This window comes from Rhinoraja longicauda, chromosome 1, assembly GCF_053455715.1.
Source record: "Rhinoraja longicauda isolate Sanriku21f chromosome 1, sRhiLon1.1, whole genome shotgun sequence".
NCBI classification, from domain to species: domain Eukaryota; kingdom Metazoa; phylum Chordata; class Chondrichthyes; order Rajiformes; family Arhynchobatidae; genus Rhinoraja; species Rhinoraja longicauda.
In genome coordinates, this window is record NC_135953.1 from 99465668 (window position 1) to 99483806 (window position 18139).

The window sequence follows — 18139 nt, forward strand, 5'->3', positions numbered from 1 at the left end:
GGAGCGAGAGAGAAAACGAGGAATTATAGACCAGTTAGCCTGACATCGGTGGTGGGGAAGATGCTGGAGTCAATTATTAAAGAGGTAATAACGGCACATTTGGATTGCAGTAAAAGGATTGGTCCAAGTCAGCATGGATTTATGAAGGGGAAATCCTGCTTGACTACTCTTCTGGAATTTTTTGAGAATGTGACAAGTAAAATGGATGAAGGAGAGCCAGTGGAAGTAGTGTATCTAGACTTTCAGAAAGCCTTTGATAAGGTACCACAAGGGAGATTGGTGAGCAAAATTAGAGCACATGGTATTGGGGTTATGGTATTGACATGGACAGATAATTGGTTGGCAAACAGGAAGCAAAGAGAAGGAATAAATGGGTCCTTTTCAAAATGGCAGGCAGTGGCGAGTGGAGTGCCGCAAGGCTCGGTGCTGGGGCCGCAACTATTTACAATATATATTAATGATTTGGATGATGGAATTAGAAGTAACACCAGCAAGTTTGCAGATGACACAAAGCTGGGTGGCAATGTGAACAGCAAAGAGGTTGTTAGGAGGTTGCAGGGTGACTTGGATAGGTTGAGTGAGTGGGCAGATGCATGGCAGATGCAATATAATATATAACACTTTTAATTTGGCATTCACCTCCCCTCTCACATGGTTCCTATTTCACCTGACCTTACTCTCTTATCCCTTCTTGAACTTTACGTCCCATTAATTCGGGTGTCTTTCATAATTTTCCCTTGTTCATTCGTTGTCTCCACGGTACATATGACAATAATAAACAAATACCGATACCAATACCAAGCCTTGGACCCAAACCTGACGATGAGCTAACTGCTCATCTTTTCGGAAGCCATGTCAGTCAAATTCATAAGTCATAGGAGCAGAATTAGGCCATTCAGCCCATTGAATATGTTCCGCCATTTAATCATGCCTGATCTATCTTTTCCTCTCAACCCCATTTTCCTGCCTTCTTAATCAACCCACCCCTATGACTTTGTGTAAACCAGCATCTGCAGTTGCTTGTTTCAGCAAACCCCCTCACATGTATCCACCTATCACTTGCCAGACGTTGTCCCATCCCCAACCTCTTTCCCACCTTCACTCCCCCTACTATAATCAGTCTGAAGAACGGTTCCAACCAGAAACGTTGCCTATTCCATATATTGCAGAGATGCTGCCTGACCTGCTGAGTTACTCCAGCACTTTGTGTTCTTCTCGCTCTTCATACATCCCCTTCAATTAAACCAACGGTTAATTAAAAAAATAAACAAGTGTCTTCAAATATGCTTGAGGTTTGTTTGCTATTCTTCAAGTGCCCCGAGAAATCAAAGTTGTAACAGATTCTCCGGTTACGTTACTGAGGTTAAAAATGGGCCATATTTTCCCTAAACTGTGAAAGGCACTTAAAGCCCAGATGGTTAACAACTCCATGAACTATTTTACAACAATTTTCGTAATCATCTATATTCCCTCATGGAGAAATACATGTGCAGAATATTAGATTGTGGCGTGCATGTTTATAACATGAGGATACAAACATCTGGGAAATTATATACATGGGCACACTGCAGAAGCTGTTTTCTTTCAGTATCCTATCTTGTCAAATCGTTTCCATTTTTACTCCTTCTGGTCCACATTGTTTGTCAATTTTATTCCAAGGCCTGATCTCCAAACACAATCTGCAGCGAGATGATGAGGATTTGAAAGGTTCATAAGTTTGAGGAGCAGAATTAGGTCATTCGGTCGATCCGGTTTACTCCACCATCCAATCAAGGCTGATCTGTCTTCCTTATCAGCCTAATTCTCCTGCCTTCAACCCTTACTAATTGAGAATCTGTCAATATCCGCCTTAAAAATATCCATTGTAAAAATTTAAATATCCATTGATGGCCTCCAACGCCTTCTATCGCAATGAATTCTACAGATTCACCACCCTCTGACTAAAGAAATTCCTCCTCATCTCCTTTCTAAAGGTACGTCCTTTTATTCTGAGGCTATGGCCTTTGGTCTCAGACACTCACACTAGTGGAAACATCCTCTCCACATCCACTCTATCCAGACTTTTCATTATTCGGTAAGTTTCAATGAAGTCCCCCTCATTGAAAGGTTAGAGCAGTAAAATAGTGTCTGAAAGGAGAGTAGAGGAGGAGTGAAATTTAATGCTGGAGGGAAAGATGTTTATTATTTTTCTCTCTCCACAGATGCTGCCTGACTAATACTGCTTCCACCATGTAGAAACAAAGACATGCAGATGCTGGTTTACACCAAAGATAGACAGAGTGCTGGAGCAATTCAGCGAGTCAAACAGCACCTTTGGAGAAAATGGATGCGTGATGTTTCGGGTCAGGACCCTTCTTCAGATGTGTTTCCAGCATTAGGGATTTCACACTATCTAACCTGACACAACTCATAAACTCTTGGGCTCTTCTACAGACAAGGGAAAAGACAACAATTTCATGAGGAAGCTACAACCTGTTTCCCACAGAATTCCCATTTGGAAATATATTGCTGATCCTTCATTGCTGGGAAGCCTCAATCTTTTATCTCCCTTCTGCACAACACTGTGGTCGTTAATTCACAAGAAGGGTTGCAACAACTCACTGGGATGATTCACCATCGCCATCCAAGACCAGGTGGACTTCGGCCTGCAGGGTGTAGCTGCCGAGCCGGCCCCTGCTCGTAGGACCCAGCAATCATGGTCTGGAAGGGGGAGCCCGCCAAGCAGGCCCGTTTTTAAGCAGCACAGTGGCACAGCTGTAAGGCCCGCTGGCTCACTGCATCAGAGACCCACATTCGATCCTGACCTCGGGTGCTGGCTGTGTGTGGTTTGTACCTTCTCCCTGTGACCGCGTGGGCTTCCTTCGGGTGCATCTGTTTTCTCCCACATCCCAAAGTAGGCTAATTGGCCCTCTGTAAAATTGTGTCTAGTATTTTGGGAGAGGGTGAGAAAGTGGGATAACATTGAACTAGTGTGAACGGGGGATCAATGGTTGGTGTGAACTCGTGGACTGAAGAGCTTGCTTCTATGCTGTATCTCTAAACTCTGGCAAATTGCTAGAACCTTGATTGACACAAAATTCAGGTGTAACTCAACGGGTCAGGCAGCATCTCTGGAGGAATAGGTGACGTTTTGGGTCGGAACCTTTCTTCAGACTGAAAGATAGTGGAGGGGAGTGGGTGGGGGGTGGGAGGGGAGGGGGGAAACAGGAGGTGGTAAAAGCCCAGAACAAATCAGGGCCAGCAGCAGAGGACCTCAGGGAGGATGGAACCCACAATATCCCATTGTTGGCCGGGTGTTAGAGGTGCGAATGAAGATTGCCACTACCTTGCCCCTTTCCTCATCAATTACAGTAACAGGATGCTGGTTACCTCAGGCATAAACAGTTGTTCAGTGAGCAGTTCACACCTCATTACAGTGAAATTATTTATTATGTTTAATCACTGCTCAGTAGTGCTGGTGAGCAAGAAGGGGAGATTGCAGGAAATTGTAAACACTGGTTTACAAGATGCACAAATAAAGGAACCCTATGCGTACTGAATAGTGAAAGGCCTGGTTAGAGTGGATGTGGAGTGGATGTTTCTAGGACCAGAAGGCACAGCTTCAGAATAAAAGGACGTACCTTTAGAAAGGAGATGAGGAGGAATTTCTTTAACCAGAGGGTGGTGAATCTGTAGAGGCCAAGTCTTCGGGTATTTTAAAAAAAGAGATTGACAGGTGCTTGAATAGTAAGGGCATCAAAGGTTATGGGGAGAAGGCAGGAGAATGGGGTTGAGAGGGAAAGATATAGTAGGTCAGCCATGATCGAATGGTAGAGTACACTTGATCGGCTGAACGGGCGTAATTCCGTTCCTAATGAACTTCTGAACGTGTGAAAGGGTATCAGGTAAGGAGCGAGGAGAGGTGAAATGCTGAGCCAGAGGAAGGGACATTGGTGAAGGGAAGAGGAGCTAGGAGAAAGAGGAGCCTGATATTTGGAGATATGGGTGCACACCAGTAAGGAGACACAGTGTGGGAAGGGGGAGGTTACATAAAAGTGGAGATTTCAATACAAGATCTGTAAGGTGTTCAGGAAGAACTGTTATGTGGAGTGATGCTGCTAACTGTTTGAGGCAGATTAATTAATGGGGATATCACATGGTCCATCACTTGGGAGACCACACTAAACAAAGCAAGTCTAACCAAGCTGTTAATCCATTTTTAGAAAGAGGTTTCCACGGTAGCAAAACATTGCCAGAAAGCATCAGAATATAAACGAGTAATTGTACATCGGAGCCATTTATCATTCCTATCAGTGCTCACTCCTTTATATTATTTCATATTATTTTCATATTTCAGATACAGCGCGGAAACAGGCCTTTTCGGCCCACCAAGTACATTTACATTTACCCAGTCAATTAACCTACATACCTGTACGTCTTTGGAGTGTGGGAGGAAACCGAAGATCTCGGAGAAAACCCACGCAGGTCACGGGGAGAACGTACAAACTCCGTACAGTACAGCACCCGTAGTCAGGATCGAACCTGAGTCTCCGGCGTTGCATTCGCTGTAAAGCAGCAACTCTACCGTTGCTCCATTGTTTTTATTCCTTATTGCCAGAGGCACTTTTAGTTTAGTTTAGTTTAGTTTATTGTCACATGTATCGAGGTACAGTGAAAAGCTTTTTTTGTGCATTAGGGTTAAGTGCTATTCAGTCAGCAAAAAGACGAGACATGATTACAATCAAGCTGTCCATAGTATACAGATACAGGATTAAGGGTATAAGATTTTGTGCAAGATAAAGTCCGGTAATGTCCAATTAAAAATTAAAGATCAAAGGTCTCCAGTCGAGTAGATGGGTAATGGAATAGAAAGATTGATTATGATTTTTTTTTAATGCTTTTGTTTAAAGGTACAGCTTTGTAAGGTGATAAATACATTTATGTTTAGTTTGTGGATGGATATCTGCCCTAAACATCATTCCAAGTAAACTAATCTCCTCTGCCTGCCTGTGATCCATTTCCCTCCATTCCCTACTTATCCATGTTTCTATCTAAAAGCAACTTAAATACCACTATCGTATCTGCCTCCACCACTAGCCATGGCAGCACCTGCAAGGCACCCACCACTCTCTGTGTAAAAAACTTGCCCCGCGCATCTCCTTTCAACTTTGACCCTCTCATCTTGAAACTATGCTCTCTATTCTTTGACATTTCTACCCTGGGAAAAAGGTTCTGACTGTTTACCCTCTCTATGCCTCTCATAATAATATATACGTCTATCAGATTTCCCCTTAGCCCCCAATATTCCACAGAAACCAATCCCAAGTTTGTTATCATGTAACTTGCCTTTTGAAGACAAGGAACATTCCCATTCTCTTGTTGGAATTCTTGATCCTCTAAAAAGAGACAACTGGCAGAATGGTGGACAAAGACTACAGTTGTAAAGGAGACAAATGGATGTCAGATAAGTACTTTAAGAGAAGTGAAAACTAAAATCAGTGGGAGGGATATAGGTGCAAGGGATTAGGAAATGGGGGGGGGGGGGGGGGGAATGGAAGGGGTGTTACTTAAAATTGGAGAATTTAATGACCAAGGTGAGCTTAAAGATATTCAGAAAGAAATGTAACGCAGAGTGATGGTGCTAACTCTTCGAGGAAGACTAATTGATCAGAACATTACATTGTAAGATGTACTAAAGGAGCCTTGAGCTAGATTCTCCAGAACACACAAAGCCCATCATGAATGGCAGAAAAAGTGCACCATCCCCTAAGCCACCCTCCCTCACATCTCATCGAGCACAGTACCGGGCGGCACTGGGGTTCGATCCCGACCTGCTGCCTAATCTGCTGAGTTATTCGAGTACTGTTTTACTCAAGATTCTAGCATTCTCCAAAGACGTACAGGTTTGTAGGTTTCATTGGTTTCAGTAAAATTGTAAACTGTCGTCATCGTTTCTATAACATGGGGGCGGCACAGTCGCTCAGTGGTAGAGTTGTTGCCTTACAGCGCCAGAGACCCAGATTCGATCCTAACTATGGGTGCTATCTGTACAGAGTTTGTACATTCTCCCTGTGGCTTCTCCCATGGGCTTTCCCCAGGTGCTCTGTTTTTTTCCCACACTCAAAAGATGTACAGGTTTGTAAGTTAATTGGCTTCAGTAAAATTGTAAATTGCGCCTAGTGTGTAGTATAGTGTTAGTGTAAGGGGTGATCGCTGGTCGGCATGGACTATGTGTGCTGAAGGGCCTGTTTCACCGCTGGATCTCTAAAGCTAAAGTATAGTCATTCCAACCCTACCGGTGGCAGAATCTTTGAGTCCCACATTGGCCTCATCAAACACGTTAATGCCCACAGACTGGGATGGACGCAAGTCACCACTATCACTAGGATCTGCCCAAGTGCAGGAAAGTCAATTGAGCCACTCAACAATACAAAATTATTCTCCTATCTAAACTAAAGGTCAGGATATTTATCGTCTTTCTGTTTAAAATAAAGTGTAGCTTTACGTATTCAGATGGACAATTAAAAATAGAATGCATCAGTTGTGGTTTAGAGGGAAGCACACTTGCATCTGTGTCAGAAGGTTATGGGTTCAATGCTTATCCAAGAGTCAAGAGTGTTTTTATTGTCATATGTACCAAAAAACAGAACCATGACATTCTTACTTGCAGCAGCACAGTAGACCTGTAAAGAGTACTCAGACCGAACATCATAAATATAACAAAAAAACAATAAATAAAGCTGGAGAGAGAGCAGAGAAGATTTACGACGATGTTGCCAGGAATTGAGGGCCTGAGTTTTTGTGAGAGGCTTGGGCTTTATTCCTTGGAGCGCAGGAGGATGAGGGGCGATCTAATGGAGGTGTAAGAGATCACGAGGGGAATAGATTAGGTAGATATACATTGGGGAATCAAGAACCAGAGGACATCGGTTTAAGGAAAGAGGGGAATGATTTAATAGGAATCTGAGGGGCATTTTTCACTCAGAGTCGTGGTGGTTATATTGAATGAGCTGCCAGAGGAAGTAGTTGAGGCAGGCACGATAACAACATTTAATAGTCATTTGGGCAAGTACATGGACAGGGAAGGTTGAGAGGGATCTGGGCCAACGCAGGCAGGTGGGACTATGGTGGATGAGACAAATTGGTTGGTATTGGCAAGTTGTGCCAAAGGGCCTGTTTCCATGCCGACATGGGGCAAAGGGCCTACTTCATGACTAAATATAAAAACCCCATTTTTAGTGCCAAAAAGCTGATGTCATTAGTGAAACCAAAACAGTTCATAGTTTAGGAGTGTTGTGCAGTGTTCAAGAGCCTGAAGGTTGTTGGAAAAAGCAGCTCTTGAACCTGGAGGTCAGGGTTTGTAGGGTCAGGATTACCTTCTTCCCAATAGCAGGAGCGAAAAGAGTGACTCGAACTTTAAAAATCAGGGCTAATATTCCAAAAGGATGCCGAAATGTCATCCACAAAATGATCTGGCCAAGGATAGATCACAACGATGATATCCGCTATGATAAAGAGCTTAATGGCATGGTGACAAGACAACATCCTTTCCCTCAATGTCTGCAATGTGAAGGAGCTAGTCATAGACTTCAGGAAGCGAACTACACACTCCAGTCTACCAATGGTGCTGAGGTGGTTGAGAGCTTCAAGTTTCTGGGTGTAAGAATTATCAACAATTTGGCCTGTTCCAATCACATCGATGCTACAGCCAAGAAATCACACCTCCTCAGAAAACCATGGAAATTTGGCATGTCCCCAATGACTCTTACCAATTTCTATAGATGCACCATAGAAAACATCCGATCCGGATGCTCACAGCTTGGTTTGGCAACTGCACTGTCCAAGAATGTAAGGCATCGCAGAGAGTTGTGAATGCAGCCCAGTCCATCACAAAAACCAGCCTCACCCACCATCAACATCTACACTACATAAAAATGAAAGGGGGACCCAGCGGGGGTGGGTGGGGGCTGCTATTGGTTCGACAGGCAGAAGACGGGACTGTTCAGTGAGCTTTTGCAACTATATCGGTGCCAAAAGAGTGGCGGCTCTTGTGCACTGCCTAGGTGAGGTTTTACCAGGTTGTATGCAAAACAAAGTGAGAATGTGGGAATAAAGTATCATGAATCACTTCATGTTGCCTCAAGAAAGCAGCCAACATAAACAAGAACCGCTCACACCCCACATTCCCTCTTCTCCTCCTCCCATCACACAGAGAATAAAATGTTTGAAAGAGTGCAAGAGTGCACCACCAGATTTAAGAACAACTACTTTTCTGGTGTCAGGTTTAGGTTTAGGTTTATTATTGCCATGTATATTGAGCTACAATGATAAGCATTTTTGCTGTGTGCTGCTTAGTTTAAGTTAGTTTAGTTTATTGTCGCGCGTACCGAGGTACAGTGAAAAGCTTTTTTGTTGCATGCTATCCAGCCAGTGGAAAGACTATGCATGATTGTAATCAAGCCGTCCACAGTGCTGTCCATCAAGTCAGATAGTACAGTACATGATTACAATCAAGCTAAACACAGATACAATGTCTGCAATGAGGTAGGCTGGAGAATTGGAACTGTACCCTACCATATGTTCAGTATGATAACAAGTCAAGCTGTTCTTGAGTCTTTCAAGCTTCGGTATCTTCTGCCCAACTTGAGTAGGGAGAAGGAATGAATGGGGTAGAAATTATATTCGCTGCTTTCCTGCAGCAGCTTGGAGCCAATGGTTTAGTTTAGTTTAGAGATACAGCGCAAAGACTCGCCCTTCGGCCCACCGAGTGTGCGTCGAGTAGCAATCCCCATACACTAGCACTACCCTGCACACTAGGGACAATTTACCATTTACAGAATGCAAATAAACCTACAAACCTGTACGTCTTTGGAGTGTGGGAGGATACTGGAGCACCCAGAGAAAACGCACGCGGTCAAGGGGAGAACGTACAAACTCCATACAGACAGCACCCATAGTCAGGATGGAACCCAGGTTTCTGGCCCTGTCAGGCAGCAACTCTATCGCTGCACCATCATGCGCCCAATATAATATTCATAAATCATAGGAGAAGAATTAGGCCCTTTGGCCCATCGATCTACTGCGCCATTCAATCATGGGCGATCTGTTTTACTATCCCACCCGTTGTGTGGTGTCTGATCTGTGTGATGGGCTGCTCTACATCCACAACTCCCTGCCCTACTTTTATCCAGCACAGAATCAGGTTTTAATTCTCCAGTTTAAGTGTTCTTCAGTGTCTGGCTTCAATACCAGTCAAGTACTTGAATGTGTAGAAATGTTTTTTTGCATAAAGAATTGGGTTGTGAATTGGGTTGTGGGTTGTACATATCCTGAGCCAATGGGCCCACAATAGGCCCACAATAGAATTGTGAATGCATTCTGTATGAACAAAAGAGAATTGAATGCATTTATCAGTTATCATTTGATAATTTTACAATGTACTGGGAGTCATGGAATCATGAAGCCATACAGTGTGGAAACAGGCCCTTCAGCCCAATTTGCCCATACCGGCGAACATGTCCCATCTACACTAGTCCACCTGTCCAGGTTTGGCCCATATCACTCTAAACCTAACTATCCATGTCTAAATGTTTCTTAAATGTTACAATAGTACCTGCCTCAACTACCTGGTTCCGGCAGCTCGTTCCAAACACCCACCACCCTTAGTGTGAAAAGGTTACCAGTCAGGCTCCTAGTAAATATTTCCCCCCTCACCTTAAACCTATATCCTCTGGTTCTTGATTCCCCTACTCTGGGAAAAGAACCTGTACATTTACCCGATCTATTCCACTCATGATTCTGTACACCTCTATAAGATCACCCCTCATCCTCCTGCGCTCCAAGGAATAGAGGAATACACTACAACACTGTGAGAGAGTTCCTATCTAGTAAGCCAGTGTAGTATTATATGATTCATTTTTACAGCTTTGATATTTTATTTGAAAACTACTTAGATAATAAATGCAGATGATAACTTGAAGTAATTTAAAAATACTGAAATATTACTTTAACAGGTGGAGGAATCTATTGTTATTGCTTGAGTGAGTCGAAGGATTTATGAATAAATTGTGGTGACTCTGTATCCCTCTCAGAGGAATGACCTTTACATTAGTTCAACTTACATCAGGGTTTATACGCTGTAGAAAATGTCAAACAACCAGTTACCACTACAATCTAATTTGAAGCACAAGTTTATTGTATTGTCAAAAGCCACTTCCTTAGATTACAACCTTACAATGTGCTGGCAACAAGCCTTTCATTCCAAACACAGTGCACTTCCTTGATCCACAGCTCTGTGTAAAAGGTTGTTGCATTATATTCATCATGTCTTTCACTTAGCCGTGATTCCGCTGGCATGGCGTCATTCAGTCTTTTGTCTAAAAATACAGAATGATGGATTCCCATCGCACCCAGAGAGATCAGTCAGCCAGTCGTGACCGCGGCTGCTCTTACCAATGTGCGAAGTTTTGTCATTTCATCCCTAAAGTAACCAGCGGTAACCAACAGTTTAACATCACATCTGCAAGGTCTTGCTCCTGACAGCGCAGTGCTCCACTGAGATCAGCCAGGGGACGCAGCCTGGATTCAAATTCTTTAGAATAGGATTCAAACACAACCCACTGACAGCGCAAAGAAATGTGAGAGCTTAGTTCTGGAATTCTCTCTGTGAACCTTTCTCCCTTTTTGTCTCGCTTTTCTCCTTTAAGATATTATCTCCTTGAACAAATTTTGGTCATCGGCCCTCCATGCTTTGGTTTGTGGTTCAGAGAACATAGAACAGGTACAGCACTGGAATAGCTCACAATCTCCCCACTGCCCCAAGTTAGGGTGGCACGGTGGCGCAGCAGAAGAGTTGCTGCCTCACAGAGCCAGAGACTCGGGTTCGATCTGGACCATGGGTGCTGTCTATATGGAATTTGTACATTCTCCCTGTGATCATGTGGGTTTTCTCTGTTTCCTCTCACACTAGAAAGACCTACAGGTTTGAAGATTAATTGGCTTCTCCAAAATAGTAAATTGTTCCTAGTGTGTAGGATAGAGCCATTGGTGAGCCAAAGGGTCTTTCTGTGCTGGATCTCAAAAGTCTAATGTAAAGTCTAAAGTTAAACTAATCTCCTGCCTGCCCCTCCATTACCTGTACATCAGTGTGCCTATCTAAAAGACCCTTAAATGCTACTATCGTATCTGCCCACATCAACACTGGCAGCAGGCTCTAGGCCCCTCTGTGTAAAAACAAAATTCTCCACACCTCCTTCAAACTTATCACCTCTGACCTTGAAGGGATGCCCTCAAGTGTTTGACATTTCCATCCTGGGGAAAAAGGTTCAGACTGTCTACCTTATCTATGCTTCTTAGTTCTTCCTTCAACCTCTGACACTCCAGGGAAAACAATCCAAGTTTGTCCAACCCCTCCTGACAGCTAATACTTTTTAATCTGGGCAACATTCTGGCAAATCTCAGTGTACCCTATCCGCCACATTCTGGTACACTATAAGGTGCAACCAGAACTGTACGCAATACTTTAAATAACGCTTCATTGAAGGCACGGTACAGTATCTGGAGGTGTTTTTGCTGCTTTAGATCAGGAATTCCACACTCTTGTCTCCCGTATGACTCATTTAGCCCCATTTATTACCCTTTTAAAAATCTTTTTCCACCTTTTGTAGCTTTTCCCACCACCTACATGCCAATCAAAACGCCCCCCCCTCATCTGTATCCATTATCACTTGGCAAGAAAAGGCACAAAGTGCTGGAGTAAGTCAGCGAGTTAGGCAGAGTGTGGATAGGTGATGTTTCAGGTCGGGACTCTGTGATCTTTTCAGGCCCGAAGAGAAAACTTGGGGAGAGCACAAAGTGCTGGAGTAACTCAGCGGGTCAGGCAGCGTCTCTGGAAGACATGGTAAGGTGACGTTTCGGGTCAGAACCCGTCTTCAGTGTGCTTGAAGTGTTTGAGAGAAAGCTGGAAAAGAGGTCGGGATAAGACAAAGATGGGCATTATTTACAAGTCTTTGTCTCACCCCCACACCTCTTTTCCAGCTTTCTCTCCAACACTACAAACAGACTGAATACGGGTCCTGACCCGAAATGTCACCTTACCATGTCTTCCAGAGACGTTGCCTGACCCGCTGAGTTGCACCAGCACTTTGTGCTCTCCCCATGCTTCCTCTCGAGGTCTGAAAAGATCACAGAGTCCATTTCCTCTGCTACACTTCCATCTCTGTTGTAACACAAACCACACAACATTGCTCAGTACCTACTGGGCCTTGATTCCTTTCAGCTTGACAGCTTTGGTTATTATCGGTGATGAGAAGGGAGGCAGATGAACAGATCAGTCAAGATTACTACTTCAAATGAAGCTCCTTCCCACTGTATCCCTCCTTCAGAGGGCCTTTGCTGGAATAAATACTCATTTTAATTTCTTTTGACTCAGTCTGAAGCAATGAGATGCCAAAACAGTGGATCAGACGAACTGAATCTTGACAGCTCTTCTGTTCTGAGTCGACGATAAGCATGACCTTTTGAATCCTCTCCTAATTAGCAAGGGTGCAATTACACAAAAGGGTATCCAGAAGCTGTTGCCACATACGAGCAGGAGATTCTACCGCCCGAGTAAAGGATAAGCTCATTTTGTCCAGTGTAATGATTGTGTGTGTGCGCTTCTGCTTATATATTGTATATATTCAACAATAAGCATAAATACACACATTTACACATATTATGTACACATACATGCATGCACATACAAATGCAAATGCACACACTCACACACATAGACAGGTATGTGAAACCTGCCCTTCAGATCCCTATTAAATCTTTCCCCCCCTCACCTTAAACCTGTACCCATTAGTTCTTGATTCACCTACAATGGTAAAAGACTATGTGCATTCACCCTATCTATTCCCCATGATTTTATGCACCACTACAAGCACCACTTGTGGATGGAATTAGAGCTGAATGAGTGCATGGGGAGTATAGTAGTGGACTGAGATCGCATCCATGCGGGGCACCATTGTTGAGAGTTATTATGGAGGAGGTGTTGTCACCTATCCTCACCGACTGCGGTCTGTGGGTCAGAAAATCGAGGACCCAGTGGTGCAGTGGGTGCTGATTACAAGGTACTATACCCCATATCCTCTACACAATTTCCTAATTGATATAGGAGGTATCATAAAATGCTGGAGTAACTCAGCAGGTCAGGCAGCATCTCAGGAGAGAAGGAATGGATGACGTTTCAGGTCTCGACCCTTCTTCAGTCTGAAGAAGGGTCTCGACCCGAAACTGCAGATGCTGCCTGACCTGCTGAGTTACTCCAGCATTTTGTGATACCTTCGGTTTGTACCAGCATCTGCAGTTATTTTCCTAATTGATATAGATCAGCATGCCAAAAGTCTTCTTCATCACCCTATCTACTCGTGATGCCACTTTCATCATCACCCTTCTTCATCACCCTATCTACTCGTGATGCCACTTTCAGGGAACTAAGTACTTGTACTCTGAGAACCCTCTGCTCCATAACACGCCCCAGGGTCCTATCATTCATTATGAAAGTCCTGCCCTGGTTTTTCCCAAAGTGCAACACATCCCACTTTCCATTAGCTATTCCTCAGCCCACCTACTCAGCTGATCAAAATGTTACTGTAATTCTTCACAACTATCTTCACTGTCTACAAGAACACCTATTTTAGTATCATTTGCAAACTTATTAATCGTGCCTTGTACATTCTCGTTCCTGTACAACTGTCAACAAACAGTCTGCATTTTTAGTTTAGTTTAGTTTAGTTTATTTGCCACATGTACCAAGGTGCAGCAAAAACCTTTTGTTGTGCTAGAGTCAGCGGAAAGACAAGACATGATTACAATCAAGCCATCCATAGTGTACAGATACATGATGAAAGGAATAATGTTTAGTGCAAGATAAAGTCCAGCAAAGTCCGATTAAAGATTGTCTGAGAGACTCCAATGAGGTTGACAGAAGCTCAGGACTGCTTTGTTGATAGAATGGTTCAGTTGCCTGATAACAGCTGGGAAGAAACTGTCCCTGAATCTGGAGGTGTGCGTTTTCACACTTCTATACCTCTTGCCCAATGGTCGAGGACTGAAGAAGGAGTGAGTCTCATCCTTGATTATGTTGGTGGCCTTCCCGAGGGATCAGGTGCAAATGAAATCTCTGGAAGGGAGGTTGGTTTGTGTGATGGTCTAGGCTGCATCCACAATTCTCTGCAATTTCTTGCAATCTTGGATGGAGCTTTTTAAGAATAGTTTAATAATAGGCTGCATTCTTAGCAGCTTTGGAAAAGCACCTGTTCCAATCCATTTTGGGATATAGGGCGTGTCAAGATTAAAGCTCAAATCAAGGATATCCAATGGTCTTTCCCACAGATAGTCCTGCAAGAGGTGGGGGGAGAGTTGGAGGAAACCTCTTCTAATCTCCTACCTCGACAGAAATGCAATTTATTTCCATATCGTATCTCCATCCGCACTGCGGCCTAACATCGAGGAGTTGGCGGCCTTTGCAGGAGACCGGCTTCGAGAAGCTCCATCGCGGGTGCCTGCGGACTTACCATCGCGGAGCTCGCGACCCTGTCGGGGGTCGAATATGGAGCTGTAACTGTGGGTGCCTGCGGACCTTAACATCACAGAGCTCGCGGTCTCTGGTTAGAGAACGTCCTTTGGGAGCTCCAAGCCGCAGGAGCTTCGACTGCCCCAACGTAGGAGCTTCGATTGCCCCGACGCGGGAACTTCGATCGCCCCGACTGCGGGAGAATAAAAGAGGAAGAAGGTTGGACTTTATTGCTTTCCATCACAGTGAGGAATGTGGAATCCGCTGTGGTGGATGATTATGGTAATTTTTATGTAGTTGTGTGTCTTGTTGCTTTATGGCTGTATGGTAATTCGAATTTCACTGTACCTTAATTGGTACATGTGACAATAAACTGACCTTGAAACCTTGAAGTGATTTTCTCTCAAGTGCCTATTTAATTCCATTTGGGAGCTGGGCATATCTCAAAGGCTGGATTCAAGTCTGTTTATGCGCAGTCTCAGTCTCAGTCTCAGAAGGAGAGGTGCAGGCTGGTCCAGGAGGAAGTGAGAGCAGCGGTGGAGGGGGAGAGGTCCAGCAGTGCGGTTGGCTTGAGGCAGCAGGGGGCCTGGACCAGGTGGCAGCAGGCCATGAACCAAAAAGACACATGGACTGAGCTCTGGCAGGCAGAACCACAGCGTATCTTTCCTAGTCCAGGCAGTGTACGATGTCCTGCCCAGCCCATCAAACCTCTTCATCTGGGGCAAAGCGGAATCTCCGGATTGCCCGCAATGCTCAGGCAAGGGGACGTTGGAACACATCCTGAGCTGCTGCCCAAAGGCTCTTGGGCAGGCCCGGTACACCTGGCACCACGACCAGGTTCTGAAACCATTGCAGAAGCCATCTGCATGGGAATCAGCAGCTGCAGACAAGCACGCCCCACCACCCAGATGATCACCTTTGTGAAGGCTGGAGTTCAGCTGCCAATAATCCGTCAGGAATCCTGGTGACTACACAGGACTGGCAGCTTTCTGCAGACCTGGTGAACCAGCTGAAGTTCCCACAGCACTTCGCCATGACCACCCTGAGGCCAGACATCTTCATGGTCTCAGAGGCGACCAAAAACATCGTCTCATTGGAACTGGTAGTGTCGTGGGAGGACCATCTGGAGGAGGCCCATGAGTGAAAGGAGACCAAGTACGAAGAGCTGGTCATAGACTGCCGTGAGCAGGGCTGGAAGGCAAGGTGTGTGCCCATCGAGGTTGGCTGTAGAGGTTTTTGCAGGGCAATCATTCTACAAGGCCTTGAGTGCACTGGGCATCACCAGAATGGAGAGGAGAAGAGCCGTCAAGAACACCACAGAGGCAGTGGAGAAAGCCTCGAGCTGGCTCTGGATCAGGAGAGGAGGTCCATGGGAGGAGCGAATGCCACCTGAACACAAGTCATGGTCTGATCAACTACGGCTGGGTCGCCCAGGCAAGGGTCGCCCAGGCAAGGGTGTCTGATGTTGAAAGACCCAAAACACCCAATGACCCCAGGTTACATCACTGATGATGTGTTCAGGAACATCAAGACATGTATGCTATCAATTTAAAAATGTCTTCGACTGGCCCAGATTTAGTGTATCAATATTTTCAAATGGTCTCATTGGGAGAAATTCAGCAATACAAATGGCTTAATTCAAATTAAGCTATTTTTCTGTTATTAAGCAAGTAAAAGTCCTGTTTTTGATTATTTTATTTTATTTTATTTTATTTTATTTTATTTTATTTTATTTTATTTTATTTTATTTTATTTTATTTTATTTTATTATCACGTGTACAGAGGTACAGTGAAAAGCTTTTGTTACATGTTATCCAGTCAGCGGAAAGACAATATATGATTACAATCAAGACATTTACACAATCACAAATTAGGATGCATTAAAAAAAAATCACAGCAACCTTCAATAAATATGAACGCAGCTAAATATCAAATATTCAGCAGAGGCTACTGTAAGATATGATAGTCGACTAACCATGACCTATTCTCCCTCTAGCTTTACCCTGCTTTGTGCACAGAAGACCCATGTGTAAACTTTAATTGATTTGCAAAGCTTAAACATTCAACTCTGATAGAAGATTTACACAGCAAGGGATGACTTGGAGTGCAAATAGTTTAAACAAACAATTCCTATCAGCAAAATTAATGGGCCATCTACCAAGCTACAAGATTCTATTTCCTTGACATCCCATAGGAAAGGGAAATTAATAAAAGCCTGAGGTCGGGCAGACAGCTTCTTTCTGATGAAGAAAGGTACACCTGCACTACAGGGGACTTCACTTCAGATGGAGAAGAAGCTGACTCTATCAGTTTCTCCGTCTGCCCGTAATGTGTAGGATAGACCCAGCGTATGAGTGATTGTAGTCGGCATGGACTCAGTGGGCCGAAGGGCCTACTTCCACGCTGTATCTCCAAAACTAAAACAGTAGATTCCAAGAAGCTGCTTCCATCTGGGAGCAAATCCTCTTAATTAGCCGTTAAGTGACCATTTGCAGCCGAACAAGGCAAAATTCTTTATGTGGGGATGTGCAAATTTTATTGCAATCTTCCTCAGTCTTTGAGGACCTCCACGAAATATGAACACCGGGTAAGAACGATGGAATGATCTATCAACTACCTCCTCCGGAAGCTTGTTCCATATACCCACCACCCTCTGTGTGGAAAAAGTTAACCCTCAGATTCCAGTTAAATCCTTCCCCCTCACCTTAAACCTATGTCCTCTGGTTCTTGCTTCCCCTACTCTGGGCAAAATATTATGTGCGTCTACGCGATCTATTCTTCTCATGATTTTGTACACATTTATAAGATCACCCCCTCATCCTCCTGCACTCCAAGGAAGAGTGTCCTAGCCTGCCATCTTCTCCCTGGAGCTCAGGCCCGAGAATGCTGGCAACATCCACGTAAATCTTCTCTGCACCCTTTCCAGCTCCAGTGAAGAACGTGCAAAGTAAACACTGTTCTTAGATTCGGTCCATTATTACTTTGCTTTTATTTTTTTCTGTACAATCAAACCTTCTTGCCAAAGACAGATCACTTCATAATGTTAGCAAAAGCAGAACACAGTCTGTAATTATATAGCTGCTTTCAATTAATCAAAACTCTCCAAAGTGCCACACAAAAAAATGGATTATTATCAAATTATTGTTACATTGGCAAGCTGGTTATTAATTTACACTGAGCACGATCTCACAACCTGTGAGATACATAGCCGGATAATCTATTTTGTTGCCTTTGTTTGGAGAGCACATTTGATGACAGGTGGGGGCAAAATTTAATGCCCCATTTGAAAAATAACAAAACAAAGAAACATATGTATCGGAAAGAACTGCAGATGCTGGTTTACACTGGGTAGACACAAAATGTCGGAGTAACTAAGGGGGTTACGCAGCATCGATGGACAAAAAGAATAGGTGATGTTTCCGGTCGGAATCCTTCTTCAGAAGCAAACCTTCAGAGAAGTAAACAATGTTTTTGTGGTGAAACCCAGCATGCTGGAGGGACTCAATGGGCCAGGCAGCATCTGTGGAGCAAATGGATCGACGACGTTTAGACGAGTTGAGACAATTTTTCAGACTGATCGGGTGACATTTCGGGTCGGGA

General features: G+C 44.1%; 1 protein-coding gene across 2 annotated transcripts in view; it reads right to left on the minus strand.

Moving 5' to 3' along the window:
* grid2 (glutamate receptor, ionotropic, delta 2) overlaps positions 1-18139 on the minus strand; it is a 771247-nt gene that overhangs the window by 471281 nt on the left and 281827 nt on the right. The gene's annotated exons all lie outside the window — the stretch shown is intronic.